This window comes from Chrysemys picta, chromosome 3, assembly GCF_011386835.1.
Source record: "Chrysemys picta bellii isolate R12L10 chromosome 3, ASM1138683v2, whole genome shotgun sequence".
In the NCBI taxonomy this organism is placed as follows: Eukaryota; Metazoa; Chordata; order Testudines; family Emydidae; genus Chrysemys; species Chrysemys picta.
This window is the reverse complement of record NC_088793.1, coordinates 207,835,555-207,850,340: the sequence shown is the minus strand read 5'-3', so window position 1 is coordinate 207,850,340 and position 14,786 is coordinate 207,835,555. Positions and strand designations below refer to the sequence as shown.

Sequence of the window (14,786 nt, the reverse complement as noted above, 5' to 3'; positions counted from 1 at the left end):
AAAACAGGAACCTCTACCATTTAAGATAACGGATTAAAGCTGGTAGTGGTGAGCAGCAGCCAACTCAATCTCCTTACGTAGCCCAGCTTTTGCCTAGCATGGGTTGCAATATCATCCCAGCCTGCCACCCAGCCAGTCCATCCCTAGGAGACAAGAGGCCAAACAGAGCTCAGAAAGAGAGAGAAATGTCTGATGTGCAGAGCAGGCATCTCTGGAATTCTGAGACACAACGGGGGGAAAACTACGTCTCATTTCATAGGCTCCTTCCCGGAAACAAAGCACACAATAAACCAGCCACGTTATGGAGGGACGGTCAGCTACTCCTCAGCTCAGGCCGCATCACCATCATCACCCCCACAGCGATGGTGGCCTCCTTGCAAAGTGAGCATCACCCGGACTGATCTCTGGCAAGATGCATAAGGTGGTCTGCTTGCAAGGGAGGGACATACACTGCATACAGTCCTTTTGTGCTACTGTAGCTTTGGCCCCTGAGATTGCTGGCCATGTGGTGGTTATTCCTTGGTGCACACGCTTCGGAATTCATTGGTCTTCTGTTCTTATATGTGCATCCCAAGAAAACTGCCAAAACGGACCCAGTGCTAAAAGAGGCCACAGCTATCCTTGTGTTTAAAGCCACATTTTGTATCCTCTCCCCAAACTATCCCTGTCCCGAAAAGTTGGAGCAGCCTGGATATTCAAAGTCATATAACCAAGAGGTTCCTGCAATGTAGCAACTGAAAACTGGAGCTGTTTCCAGTGTTCCAAAAACCATCCAACTCTTTTTTTCCCCCCATGCAGAGGAACAAACAGGGAGGGCAGGAGGCACATGAAACTTTTAGGACTGGTGAGAGCTAAGTCTGGTCCTCTGCACAACGCTCTAACACTGGAAATACGAGACTTCATCCGACATCCTTTTTGTAACCATGGAGCAGAATGACATAGTGCTGGCAATGCACTAACAGAGCGCAGGCTCCAGAGTGGGAACAGTGCCAGCACCTCCTCCTACAGAGGATAAAAACGGAACACTGAGGGGACAGCCAACTTTTGAGTTTCACAGAACTCTTCTGCAGACCTCAAGCTTGACAGCTTGTCCCTTCCACCAGCAGAAGCTGGTCCAATAAAAGATATTAGCTCACCCACCTTGTCTCTCTCCAATCCTGGGACCAACACGGCTACCACACTGCAAACAAAAATGCTCCTCACTCAGTCATTTCTCAGAACTTCCACCACTTCAGCACAGACCTCCACCACTTGAACTAAAGGAATAGCTCCTTTCCCTGGCAGCAGTAGTAGGCTGTAATCCTGCTATGTGGACTAGCCACTAAAGGGAAGACGTGCTCCCTGCTGAACCAATGGGTGACACTTTAATGGGGGCATATAAGTACCCATTGACCTAAAGGAAACCAAATATCACTTAACCGATCTGGTAAATAAGGGTGATGGATGTTCCATAAGATGACTTCAGGTGCAGCCAGGAATCGAGCCTGTTCCCAGGTATTATGCCAGCACTCAGCCACTTTGCTACTCTACCTCTCAGAAAGATTAGGGCAGATCTATGCGCTTGGCTCTGCTACCTGTAAGAACTGCTGCAACTCTGGACCCATCCCTGGGAAGAATCAGCCCGCACCTCCTCTTCTTCCACTCCCCCTGGCAGGCAGGCAGGTGGGTGCCGGAGGGTTTTGCTGAACCCGGTGGGAAGGGAAAGTGTTGGCGGGAGCTGATCTTGGTGCAGTGCGGTATGGACGGTGGTGATGGCAATCAGAAGGGGAAGTAGGGGTGATTGCTGGCACTTAAAGCAACACCATGTATTTGGAGCCCCGGATGCTACAACTGAAATATAAAGGGCACCGGATTTCAAGGATTATTTATTGCTTAGAAAAAGCGATCCAGCTATAGGGTTCTATGCACAGAACTTTACAAACATGTTGGCTTGTGCTTTTGTCTTAGAGCAAATTCCTTGCTTGAGAGGCTGCCTAGGATGGAACCAGAACCCAGGATCAGATCCACAGCATAGATTGCATAGAATTCAGAAAGTAACCCCGGGTCTGATTCAAATGCCCACCGAGGGCAGCGAGGATCTCTCCAGTTACCGGATCAGACCCCAAACGCGTAGGCTCGTGCAAGATTAGTTTTCAGAATTAAAAAAAAGAAGTCGTCCCTGCAGCTCTGGAGATGTGCATGTTTCCACATCTTGTGGCTCAGCCGACAAAGAGGGTGCTATCTCTTCTCTTTGCTCCCTGCACCTAAACCGTGCTACAGAAATAAGTCTAGCCTACCAAGTCTCAGATAAACACCCCCTGAGGTTCTCCAGCCAGCTTCAGCTTGCATAGCACAGAACTAGCTAAAATCGTTTGGGATTCATGCAGCTTTAAATGCGTCGGTGAATGATGGTAGGACTGATTTCTTCTCCCTTGTTTTATTCTTTGCTGTTGAGACAGCGAACACTGAAAACAGATTACCATCGTTTCCCTGCTATCCATCATTCATTTCACAATGCATGTTCTCCCTGCATGAACGCAGCACATTGGCACATCTCTTGCTGACATCAGGAAAAGGAGCTGGGGTTGATGCAGCTTCCCCACAGAACATTAGGGTCTGTCACGTAGATTTAAAGGAAAGGGTAAAAAGAAACGAGGTGTTAAGCCCCAAGCTTGGTGCTTACTTAGGAAATATTGTAACACTTAAAGGGGGAGGGGGAGAAATCAGCATTCCCACAATGCTTAAAAAAAATCATTGAAAGAATGAACCAGAGGGAAAACGATCCACTGCTGGATTAGCGTTAGTCTCTCTAGAACCCACGCTAATGCTGTATGGCTTTGTCCCTCTCTAGAGGGGAGACCATGCATACAGGGTTATGAGCCTGCTACGGCCATTCAGTTATCAGTGGTTGGCTGTTCAGATTGGGTAGGCAAGGCTCTCGCTTTTAGCTACAGAGGTCCTGGCTTCAGTCCCCAGGATGGCGAGTTACATCCCCCTTGCTCTATAGCAGTGTTTCCCTGGGGGTTCGCACAATGATATAGGGGGGGTCGCCAGAAAAATGTCCTTAATGGCGGCCGAGGACCCTGGGCATGGGAGGCAGCAGGTATGACCCAGTTGCGGAGCAGACAGCCCAAGCCCTGTGGAGCGCAGAGCACGCAGCCGAGCCCCGGTCAGCAGAGGCGCCGGCAGCCCAAGCCCCATGCAGCACGGGGCCGGGAAGTTGGGGCCGGCAGCCCAAGCCCCAGCAGTCAGTGGGGGCCAGCAGCCTGAGCCCTGTGGAGTGCGGAGCCGGCGGCCCAGACCCCGGTGCGGAGCCGGCAGCCTGAGCTCCATCACAGGCAGGGAGGCAGCTGGGACCCCAGGCGTGCAGGTGGCAGCTCGGACTCCTGTCCTTGGCAGACGGGAAGTTGAGTGGCATGAGGGGCAGAGTGAGCAGGGGCCATGCTGTACGTGGGGGATGGTCCAAGCTAATTTGTCCCTCGTGGGGCACCTTCCTAGGGATGGCCCTGGTGGCGGAAGACAAGGTGTTTGCGCCAAACCAGCCGGAACCAGGCAGTAGTCAATGTAGCAGTGGTCAGGTGCCTCAGTAATTCGACACTAAGTCATTTTCTCTGGAGCGCTGTTTGGCTCCAGTGAGAGGTGAGTGAATGTTAGCATCACACTGAGGAGATTTAAACTTAAATCCCTGGAAATAGTCATTTTTAGGAGGGGGTTCAGGAGATTTAACATTTTAGTGAAAGGGGTTCCCAGGTTGTTAAAGTTTGAGAACCACTGCTTTATGGGGAGATGCATGTTCCCTGACCCACCACCAAGGTTAGGAGAAAAGACTTGGAGGCTGACATCTTCCACTCAATTAGCCTAACGTTTTCAATCTTGGGTGTGTAATGTTAGGCACCTAAATCCACACTTCAGTACAAGGGGCTCTGGTTTTCAGAGTACAGGAGATGTCACTGCTCAGCTCTTCTGAAAATCATGACACTTACGGAGCTGCCGAAGCATGGATTGAGATGAATATATCTAGGCCCTTAGGTTTTAACATTTTGGTCTTAATCCACACAGCTACAGCAGCATTGTGGTCAGGGTCTGAGCTAGGACTGGTGTCGTAACAGGGCTCATCCCTGGCTGGAAGGACAAGCCCCAGAGATCAGAGGACCATTCCATTTCCAGGCCCACTGGAATTCTTGATCTGTCTTCTGCGGCTGCCAAGAAAGGCACCAGTTAGTGCTTGCTGAGATGGGACCATCTGTCAGCTAGGAAACAGGCTGGCTCCACCATCTGGTTTCTTATAAAGAAGCAACACAGCCGTCAACTTGTAACAATATTCAGGCACTGCAGGGTTTGTCCAGATTCAGACAGATAGTCGAGATGCGAAAGGCTCCCCTTAGACGAGGTTAGCAATCTCCCGTGCCAGTCAGTCTCCTAACACTGACATGCATCTTCATTCACCGGGCACTGGAACAAAGCCGCTGCACATCTGGGCATTTATGGGCACTTCTATTTGCAACTTCTTCCTGAATTACCACAAACGCCGACTTCTAATGATCGATATCCCAGGAGTGCCTAAAGTTCCCAGACAAGATCAGGTCCCTGCTGTACACACACATAATGAGGCAATCCATGCCCTGAAGACCTTATAGTCTAACTAGACAAGCCAGGCAAAGGAAGCATTCTTGTCCCCAGTGAGGAATTGAGGCACAGAGTTTAACTTTAAAGCTGGGCAGGCAACGGGTATCCCACCCCACTAAAAAGTCAAGATATTGACAAGCTTCTCCTGCCCCACTGGGATGAAACGGAGCCTTTGGGACGTTGTGTACAGGAACAGAGAGACACCCCCCCTCTCCGAATGCCAAGAGCTGTCACCTGGGAGACCTGAGGCTGCAGGTCACGTTCCTCCCTGAATCCGGCACAATCTGTTCTGGGTAAGTGCTGGAACCCCTGGGCTCTAGGCTGTTCTAATGTGGGGCTCTCTCCAGCTTCCCTCGTGGAATGGGTCCACTTCGTAGTATTAATGGAATAGCCATTCGGCCAACAGAGAAAAACGGGAGTGACTCTAGTCGTGTGGGTAAGGTCCCTACCAGACAAGCAGAGCAGCCTGGTTCATGTCTCCCACGATTGTCCTAATTGGCAGGCAACCGAGTCTGTCTCTCTCCAGCTCCATCAATCTTTATTTACACAGGGTTAAGGAGGAGACTACGTCCTTTCCTCATCCCATTACACAGTGCACAACAGCTACTGGCTAACACCTGGTTCCGAGATCCGTGTTCTATACGACGGAGTGAGTGTCAGAGGAAAGGCTGTCTGAATTCACTGCGCTTACTCCTCTTCCTAGTTTGTGTGGGCTTAGAGCAGGGGTGGGACACTCATTGCACATGGCAGCCTGATCAGACGCTCTGCCATGAGCCACACTCAGCAGAACTGGATAAAGATAAGCCAGGCTGATGGTTACTTACATTCACCCTTGGACTTATTGGAAGTTTCCTTTTCTTGGACTGGCCAGGTGAGGGGATCTACTCTCCAGCTGGCAGATAAGCACTCGTCAGTACCACTTCCCCTCGCCCAGACACCTATCAGCTTCTGCCAGACGTACACCTCGCCAGCCCCTCTGAAAGGTGCCCAAGTGGTTCTGTGCCTGTACGCAGAGTCTGGACTATGGGGGTGTGATTCGTAGAGCGCACCATTGTGTTACTCCCTTGTGTGGATCCTGCTGGCACACACTGAATGTTCCTTAGCAGGCATTGATTGAGTTGTGTTTGAAACAGGACTCCATCAACGCAGGCTGGCAGGGTCTACATGGGGGATTTAGAGCGCAACACTCTGGTGTACTCTCCAAAGCACACCCCCATGGCACGGAGTCCCCAGAGATTCATGGGAAGTCGGCAGGTTGGATCCAGCCCAGAGGCTGCCGGTCTGACACCACTGGTTTAAACTATCCAGTGCCTTTACTGTTACTTTAAGAAAGAGCTTTGAGGTGGATTTAATAATGTCCTTTATTTTTAGGAGAGCAGAAAATAAAAAACTTAGACCTAGATTCTCATCTAATGCAAGTTGTCATAGCTCCATTACTTACAATTCAGATCTGGGTCTTTCCACTGCTGCGCTGGGGGATGGCTATCCAAAGCTCTCCACTTCAGTGGAATGAGGCCAATTTACATCCGCCGAGGCAGCGGGTCTTAATTTCAGCTTCCAAGTCTAAACCCAAAAAGGAGACTCCAGTGTCCCATTTCAGTGTTTCATGTTCTGCTCATGGAGTCAAAGTACCAGCAGAGCAACAGTGACGGGAAACATAATGGAAGGGCAAAAATTGATGAGGCAAGGGAAAGTGACTTGGCTGCATGCAAGACTCTGAGAGCCTGAATGCTTCTTAATGAATGGGCTCCCGCATGCATCACATGACTCAGGAAAGGAATTCATCCATCCAGTTGATACATACCAACCAGCTTGGCAGGCTCACAAAATGACATCAGAAATATCTTACAAGTGAACTTCCTCAGCTCAGTTAAACCCCAGAAATGTATTGTCTAAACATGTGTCACCCTGCCTGGTAAGAGCCGATTAGGTATTTTCTGGCTTTAAATGGCTATTAACGAGAGACGAAGGGATGGTAACAACCAATCTGTTCTGTTTGCTTTGTTAAAGCCCTGGTGGTCAGTCTCCCTGGTTACCCCCAGAGATGCCCAGGGATCGAGCCATGTTTACCCACATGAAGTGCTCGGGCTTTAACGGGAGCCAGGATCAGTCAGCGAGCCACGTTTTCATTGGTGGGACATCACTATCTGAGTGTGTGATTTGTTATTATGACACCCAGACACTAGACACAGTCAGGGCTGGAGGGAGATTTTAGACCCAGCCCTGGGCATGGGGTGGTGTGTTAACTGCACTGCCCCAGAGGCCTGGTGTCCCAGAGACACCGTTCTACCCTCTTGGTCCAGGAAGGAAATGAGCTAGTGGAACCTTGGAAAGGGAGCAGTTTATTTCACCTTCACAGCTGGCCATGGAGCTGGGGAGGAGCCAAACCTGCTTTACGCCCCCCCCCCCCCTGTTTGGAACAGGAGACCTGGCCTCAGGTAGGTTTTATGGGCAAGGGGTGGGACCTTTCTACCACATGCAGCTACATAAGTCAAGGGTACAGTCTAGCCCAGGGGTAGGCAACCTATGGCAGGCGTGCCGAAGGTGGCACGCAAGCTGATTTTCAGTGGCACTCGCACTGCCCAGGTCCTGGCCACTGGTCCAGGGGGCTCTGCATTTTAATTTCATTTTAAATGAAGTTTCTTAAACATTTTAAAATCCTTATTTACTTTATATACAACAACAGTTTAGTTATATATTAAAGACTTATAGAAAGAGACCTTCTGAAAACATTAAAATGTCTGACTGGCACGCGAAACCTTAAATTACAGTGAATAAATGAAGACTCGGCACACCGCTTCTGAAAGGTTGCTGACCCCTGCTCTAGCCCTTAAGCAACATTGTCCTTTTTAGCGGTTAACACAGGGATGGACAGTTCCAAGGGCCCATGGTATAAAGGAACCGAGACACCCCCGAATGGAACGGGTTTTCCCTGTAACTATATCACTGCGTTACTTCGAGCCTGATCGCACTGTTGAAGAAAAGCTCCCAGCTGAAATCAATGAAGAGTTCTGCTTCTAAATTAATTGCACGCTACGGCCCTTAGCATCTGGGCATCACATCAAAAACGATGAACCAACTAAGCAGCCAGGGACCACTCCCGTAAATACTTCCATCAGTAATGAGAAATACTGCAAAGCACTCTGCAATTCAAACATCCTCTGAAAAGGGAACGCAGGAGAAGAGCTACCATGCACATCAAACGACTGGTCATCTACCCGACAGGAGTCTCTGTACTACTGGCACTAAGTGGCATGACGTTTATTCCAATATTATTCATTACTTCATCTGTGAGGTAACATTAAGTTGGCAGATCTTCTCTTGCGAGCGATGGGTCAGATCCTCAGCAGGTGTAAACTAGCGTAGCTCCATTGAAGTCAAAGGAGTGATGTGGATTTACACCAGCTGGGGCAGGGGAAGGCAACCAAAGGCACGTGTGCCGAAGGCGGCACGCGAGCTGATTGTCAGTGGCACTCACACTGCCCGGGTCCTGACCACCGGTCCGGGGGGCTCTGCATTTTAATTTCATTTTAAATGAAGCTTCTTAAACATTTTAAAAACCTTATTTACTTTACATACAACAAGAGTTTAGTTCTATATCATAGACTTATAGAAAGAGACCTTCTAAAAACGTTAAAATGTATTACTGACACGTGAAACCTTAAATTACAGTGAATAAATGAAGACCTGGCACACCGCTCCTGAAAGGCTGCCGACCCCTGAGCTGGGGGACTGGAACTTGCATTTCTGAAAGAGGAGAACCAAATCCCAAATAAAAACAGCCACCAGCATGGTTTGACCTGTCTGCTCAGAGCGAGGGTAAGCTGAACACACCAGGCAATGACTCTATGGACTGCTCACGATGCAGCTTTACATGTGAAATGCACAGTAGGGGAACCAGTGTGGCTGAGTGACTAGTACAGTGGACTAGAACTTGGACCCTGAATTCTGGTGCCCATCTTGCCACTGGCTTCCTGGGTGACCTTGGGCAAGTCACTTCACCAATCTGTGATTCAGTTCCCCCATCTGTAAAATGGGAAGGATGGTAGTGACCTCCTTTGTAAAGCACTTGGAGATCTACAGATAAGAGGTATGTATTATTAAAGGGCAGAATGCAAACTCCTTACTCCCACCAGTGAGGAACTACTCACATGAGCAATCCCCCTGAAATCTAGGGTGTTATTCATGTGAGTAACTACTCAAAGGGGATAAGGGCTTGCCAAGGAGTCTGCAAAAAGTCATGTCCATTTTCACACCAAGTGCTTATTTTAAGATTGTTCCCATTGTACATTTTAAGCTTCCGCCATCCCTGCTGTTTAACAAATTATATTCAGAAGGCTAAATAATTAATAGTATGCCAGTGATTTCTTCCAAGGCCACTTCCTTGGAGTAGGTTCTAGCTTATTCCCTTTTAATCCGACTTCTCAGGAATAGTGCACGACTTGTTTTGACTGGAACTTTACGTTCTGTATGTGGGAAACATGGAGCAGAGTTGATGTAGGGTTCACCACTCTCTTGCACTTTCATCCTTCGCACCACCGCCCTTTTTCCACAGACATCAGGTCTGATCCCTGCTCTGTTTCACCACTTCCCCACCAACGTCACTCCCCGGACACGAGCAGAACTGCCCCCAGCCTTAACCACCAGAAAATTTGGGGTTTGGGATAAATGAAAAATTTTGCAGCAAGTGTCTGGTTTCCTTGACAATTTCTCCTTTGAAAGAAATCAAAAACATCAAAACCAAAAATTCTCAGCCAAAAATCTTCAGTTTTCAGTTGTTGAAAATGGAACAAAAAAATGTTTGTGGTTTTTTGATGAAAAGTCAAAAATTTTCCATGAGGGGGGGAAAAAAACGAAACGAAACAACACAACATTTTCCAGCCAGCTCTACTCTTCGTGTTAGATCACAAATACTGAAGAAAAACAAAACAAACAAAAAAACAGAACTGTTTTTGTTTTGGGGGGTTGTTTTTTATAAAAAACGAAACCCAATATTGACCTGGGAAAACTGATAGGTGTCCAAGCTTTGCTCTTTCAGAGAAGGAAAGAATCTGATCTTTTGCCTGTAAAAATACTAAGGCTTTCTAGAGATTTCAGGGATTTCCTATTGATACCAATGGCTGGTGTGTGCCTAAACCCCCTAGTTAGTTTTGAAATTCTCATCTTAAGCCATTTTGTCCCAAACTAATCAGCAGAAGCTGCTTCCCAAGCTACGGGTAACGTCTCAGCCAGTGTACTGTATTCACTTCAGAGTGTAATTTGTTAACATTTCATCATCTAAGACTTCTGGGATAGTCTGATCAGCCCAATAATTTCAAACCACGACTTGATAAGTTCTCAGACTCGATAATCATTAATAACTGTGGTCATCTCACCACAAGAACCAGACAGTGACTTTGTAAATGTATCTAAAATCCGGCTTGCAATAACTCCAGCTTCTCCTTAGAGCCACAGAAATAGCCCCCATTCCCCCCAATCCACCCCTTTTGTCAGTTTCACCCACCAGTTGTGTCCTAGCTCTGGTGCAGGGTCTGTACAATGCCCCTCACAGCAGGGCCCCACTCTCTGGTGCTCCCCCTAGGAACTATCAGAACACAGAAACAAACAAGGACTTACTCTGTTATGCCAGCCATCTACTTTACTCCAGGAACCTGCACTGCAGACTCACAGAAAAGTTCCCACTAATCAGCGAGAGAGCTGTACAGCAGAGCTCACTGAGTACACAAGTCTATAAATCAGCATAGGCAACGCAGAGTGCAGCTGGCAAACCAGAATTACCCAGTCCACAGTGATTCATGCAGCCGCTCCGAGGTTTGCAAACAAAAGGAGGGCTGCCCAGATCTCTCGGGTTGGGATATCACACCCAACCCATCGGGCACATCAGGACTTTTCCGAAGTAGCTACAAATAGGATGACAAGCGAGTCATCGGCACTTCGAATGGGCCACATCTTCAGTTTGCTTAAAATCGGCAGCATTGGAATTAATGGAGCTACCTGGATTCACCCCAGCAGAAGACTGGTCCCGATGATATCGATGACCCTGGACAACATTTTTTTGAAATCCAGGTACAGTAAGAACAATTCTAGCAAGTAAAGAGAAGAGGGACGTATAGTCACGCTTGCCTGGTTTAATGTACACGAAGCCTGGTATTCACACAGCCAAGGCTGGCCTTGGAAATTTCTGGTGTGGGGGAGGTGTTTTTTCCAATGAAAAGTCAAATATTTGAGGAAAACAGATGATTTCCATAAATATTTTTTGATGACAGAAAAAAGTTTCAGTGGAAATGTTTCCAACCAGCCTCCTGCGGAAGTTAGAGATTTTCCAGCGCATCAACCCACCTGAATAAGGCCCTGCTGCAGTGTTTCCACATTCAAGATGTTGCTTCTTAGCTGCATTCCTAACTGCAGGCCTAGGAACTGAAAAGCTGCTCCTTTGGCCCTTGATTTCGTGGGGCATTGGACAGGGCGCCCTTTCCTTTGTACAGAAACAAGGTGAAGGTGAAATAAGGAACAAATGACAGGGGAAACTCCCACCTGACTCCTTGCCAGAACCCAAAAGGACTTGTCTGAGCAATACAAGAGTTTGGCCCGTGCCCTACCCCCTGGTCTCATGACCCCCTTTGCCCCACTGCTTGGCGGGTCAGCATGGTGCTGGGCAAAGCCCTTGCGCTGATAATACAGCAGGATGGGGTTTTAGGACAGAATCCTGGCCCTGCTAGGATAGGGGGAGTAAGGCCCGTAGTGCTGCATGGCTGGGCCATCTGCTCCCACTGCAGCAGAGCTGGGAGGGGACCTCTAGGTGCTGTTTGGCCGAGGGCTACCGAGCGACTACGGGTGATGTGGGAGAATTCCCTGGCAGTCCCTGTGAGCGGCCCTGAAGAGATCCTGGGGTCTGTCCCCTGGCACTGGGCTGCGGAGGGAACCGCTGTGCAGATCCCAAGGGCAGAGGGGAGCAGGAATTGTACCAGGTTGGGAGGTTGTTGGGAGCAGGGGCTCTGCCCTGCCCCATAACTGCTCATTGTGGGTCAGGGCTGTTCTTCAGCCCAGTGACAGCCTGTTTCAAAGCTCTCAATGGAGAGACTCCCCTTGGCTCGGCAGACCTATGAATCCCTAGCACAACTGTTCATCCGCTCAGCTGCTCCCTGACAGGCTGTCCCTGGCGGTCGGGACCCCACCCCTGGGCAGGGGAGGGGCTGGCTGGCTGCAGAGAGGGGGTGGGCGGCCTCTCAGGGTACTCACAGGCCCCTGCAAACACAGAATGCAGCTGACCACAGGATTCCAATCTTGGGCAACAAAGATCAGAGACATCCCGCAGCTACGGACTGACTTCACACAGCTGGCAGCACGCCCAGCCATGCAGAGAGCCAGGAGGAGTCGTGCCCAAAGCAGCCCTGTGCGAGGCCCTGGGTGCACAGCAGCTATCACTGTTGTGCAAGGATGTGGGGTGGCTACAGAGACCAACGTCCACCTCGGACAGCACGGCTCTGGCCTGTAGGGACAGATCAGGAAACAGCAGACAGCTGCAGACACCAGGCACCGGTGGGGGACTAGTCTATAGCGCCGAATCAAAATAACGTAGCAGTTAAAAACCAGCTCTCTGGGCCTTCCTCACTAGGACAACAGACCTCAACATGGGCGGTATGGGAACAGTTAGGGGGTTGTTGCCCAGGAAGCTGAGAAGAATAGGTTTTAGTCCCCCTGCTTCCCTGTAACACCACATCATCCATGCTCCCCACATCTCTCTTTCGGGACCCATTCACACAGCACTTTGCTCCCCCAGAGTCTGCGCTTTGGATATGGGCTTCGCAGGAAGCAGTCCTAGGATTTCCCACACAGTGTGCAACCAGCCCTGGGGGGTGCCTCCATGTTAGTTAAAAAAAAATTATCATCTACAACAATCGGCTCCTTTTCTCCCCTCTGCAGGAGATCTGGTTTGTTGTGTGTTTCATAGTCAAGCTAACCCAAGGCGCATTGCCAAGACGAGTAATGCACACAAGCTTAAGGAGCCACTGTATTTTCAGCAACAGCTCCCACCCGGCCTCACCAGCCAAACCCCTCTTCCTGAGCGAGGGAGAGTTGGCCAGCATGCTGGGTTAATCCTTTTGGGGGGGGGTGCCCCCAAAACATATCATTATTTTGTAAACTTCCTACTTGCTCATATTATCAAGGAGCTGAAAGTGTCCCAGGGCACTGAAAACGTCAGCTCTGTAACAGGTCTGGAATTAAGGACAGTGAAACATCAGCAGCAAAGCTTTGTTCCTTTGGGGCTACCATGAATACTGACTAAGGGCATGGCACCCACCTCTCACCAGTGCCCTTTCTGGTCAGCTGTGGCTGTGGTCTTTAAACAGTCCCAGCCCTGGTACCTGGCCCTACCCCAGGGCTTCCACCACCCTCTTGGTCTGTTCTGGCCCCAGCTCTCCAGCTGGGCATCTTAACAGCTCAGTTCCCCTTCCAGGGGTTCATCACTGTCAAATTGTAGGCCCTTTCCCAGTGGCCTATGGGGGGGACCCAGGGCCACCCACTACTCTCCCAGCCCAGGGACCCTAAGAATAGCAGCCACACACCACCATGTCCCTTTAATGAAACTGCCTTCTATTCCCTGGGCCACTTCCCCATGGCCCCAGCCTTTACCAGGGCTTCACCCTTACCTCAGGGCTGTTCTGTGGTCCAGCCCAGCAGCCAGCCAGGAGCACCCTCTTGCTCCCTCAGTCCCTGCCAGCACTGAGCTGTCCAAGGTGCTGGTGTTCCCCTTGGCCAGCCAGGAGCACCCGCTACACTCTTCTGTTCTCCAGCAAGGAACTAACTATCTCTAGCGCTGCAGCTCCTTTTTATATGGCCCTCCTGGGCCCTGATTTGCTGCTCCCTGCAGCCTCTCTGATTGGCTGCTTCCTCTGCAGCCACTCGAACCTGCTCGGAGGACTTAGCTCAACTGCTTCTTTCCTGGGATGGGTGTGGCAGGACCCTGAGGCCTGCAGCAGGGAGCCTCTAGACATAGTTCACCCCGCCCCACGCTGACACAGACACTGACCCAGTCATAGAATCACAGACTATCAGGGGTGGAAGGGACCTCAGGAGGTATCTAGTCCAACCCCCTTCTCCAAGCAGGACAGTCCATACTATGGTAGAAATTCTGGCCCCTTTGAAGTCAAAGGCAAAACTTCAATTGACTTCAGTGGAGACCGGATTCCACCCTAGGTCCACTTTCCAGGTCCCCACTCTTTGGCACAGTCTCCCTCTCCTGCACCTTCCTCTCCCTCAAGCTGGGACAAATCCCCTTCATCCTCTCTCATGTGAGCCATGGCCACCACCTCAGGGTCCCTGCAGCCCCCACCCATGCTGGTGTCATCCACTCTCACCCTCTCCAGGTCCCACCCAGTGATGCAGAAGTCAAGGGGCTCTTCCCCGGAGCTGCGGAGAGGTGCGAGTGAGGCTCAGATGGAGCCGTGTGTACAGAAGTCCTGACTCCCTTCCAGTACACAGGATTGTGTGTCAGGGCTCCTGGCAGGGAAGTGAGATGCAGTGGTTAGAGTGGGGGGAGGACTAAGGGTCAGAGTTCCTGGGTTTCTATTCCCAGCCCTGGGTGGGAATATTAACAGACAATATTCCCTTTTTAACAACAGCCCCCATAGGAAATACTGAGAGAAAATTGATGGGAAAAAATATTCCAGACAATCCTGTGGGTAGGCAGTCAGGTTCTGGGATAAAATCTCCATTTCTGTGTGTTTATTATGGGTGAGGTCAGTGCATGATTTCTGCTGCTTTATATCCATCAGCACCTTGGTAAAATCATTCTATATCTCCCCAGCTGCCTTCAAATCCCCCCTGCCCTGCAGAAAGAGGAAGGGTCCAGTTGGAGGACAGGACCTCAGTATCATCCATTGGTGCTCACCCTGCAGGACAAGCGGGAGCTCAAGGCTCCAGGTCTGTAGGATAGAAGGATCAAAGTGTTCCTTTCCCAATCTGCCCCAGCTCCCCACCCCAGCAGCTACAAAACCACCCGAGCTCCTTTGCTACCCCTCACCAAACATAACACCTCTGTGTCAAGCATTTAGCACCCTCTATCCCCACTAATAAATCCCTGAGAGCAGGGCTGTGATTTATAGCATAACCCCCCTACTCGCCCTAAACCAATGCCCCATAACACTTATAATGGGGAGGTTCAGTCAGTAGCACCCTTC

The 14,786-nt window shown here is 50.0% G+C and overlaps 1 protein-coding gene across 2 annotated transcripts in view; it reads right to left on the bottom strand.

The window, feature by feature from the left end:
* Positions 1 to 14,786, bottom strand: part of SYNDIG1 (synapse differentiation inducing 1) — a 142,378-nt gene that overhangs the window by 100,780 nt on the left and 26,812 nt on the right. Inside the window, exon 1 of one of the 2 annotated variants that reach the window (XM_065589934.1) lies at positions 10,222 to 10,306. The exons of the other annotated variant lie outside the window; for it this stretch is intronic. The gene's annotated coding sequence lies outside the window, so the exon portion shown is untranslated. Of the gene's footprint in view, positions 1 to 10,221; positions 10,307 to 14,786 lie in introns of those variants that run through there. 2 annotated transcript variants of the gene reach the window in all.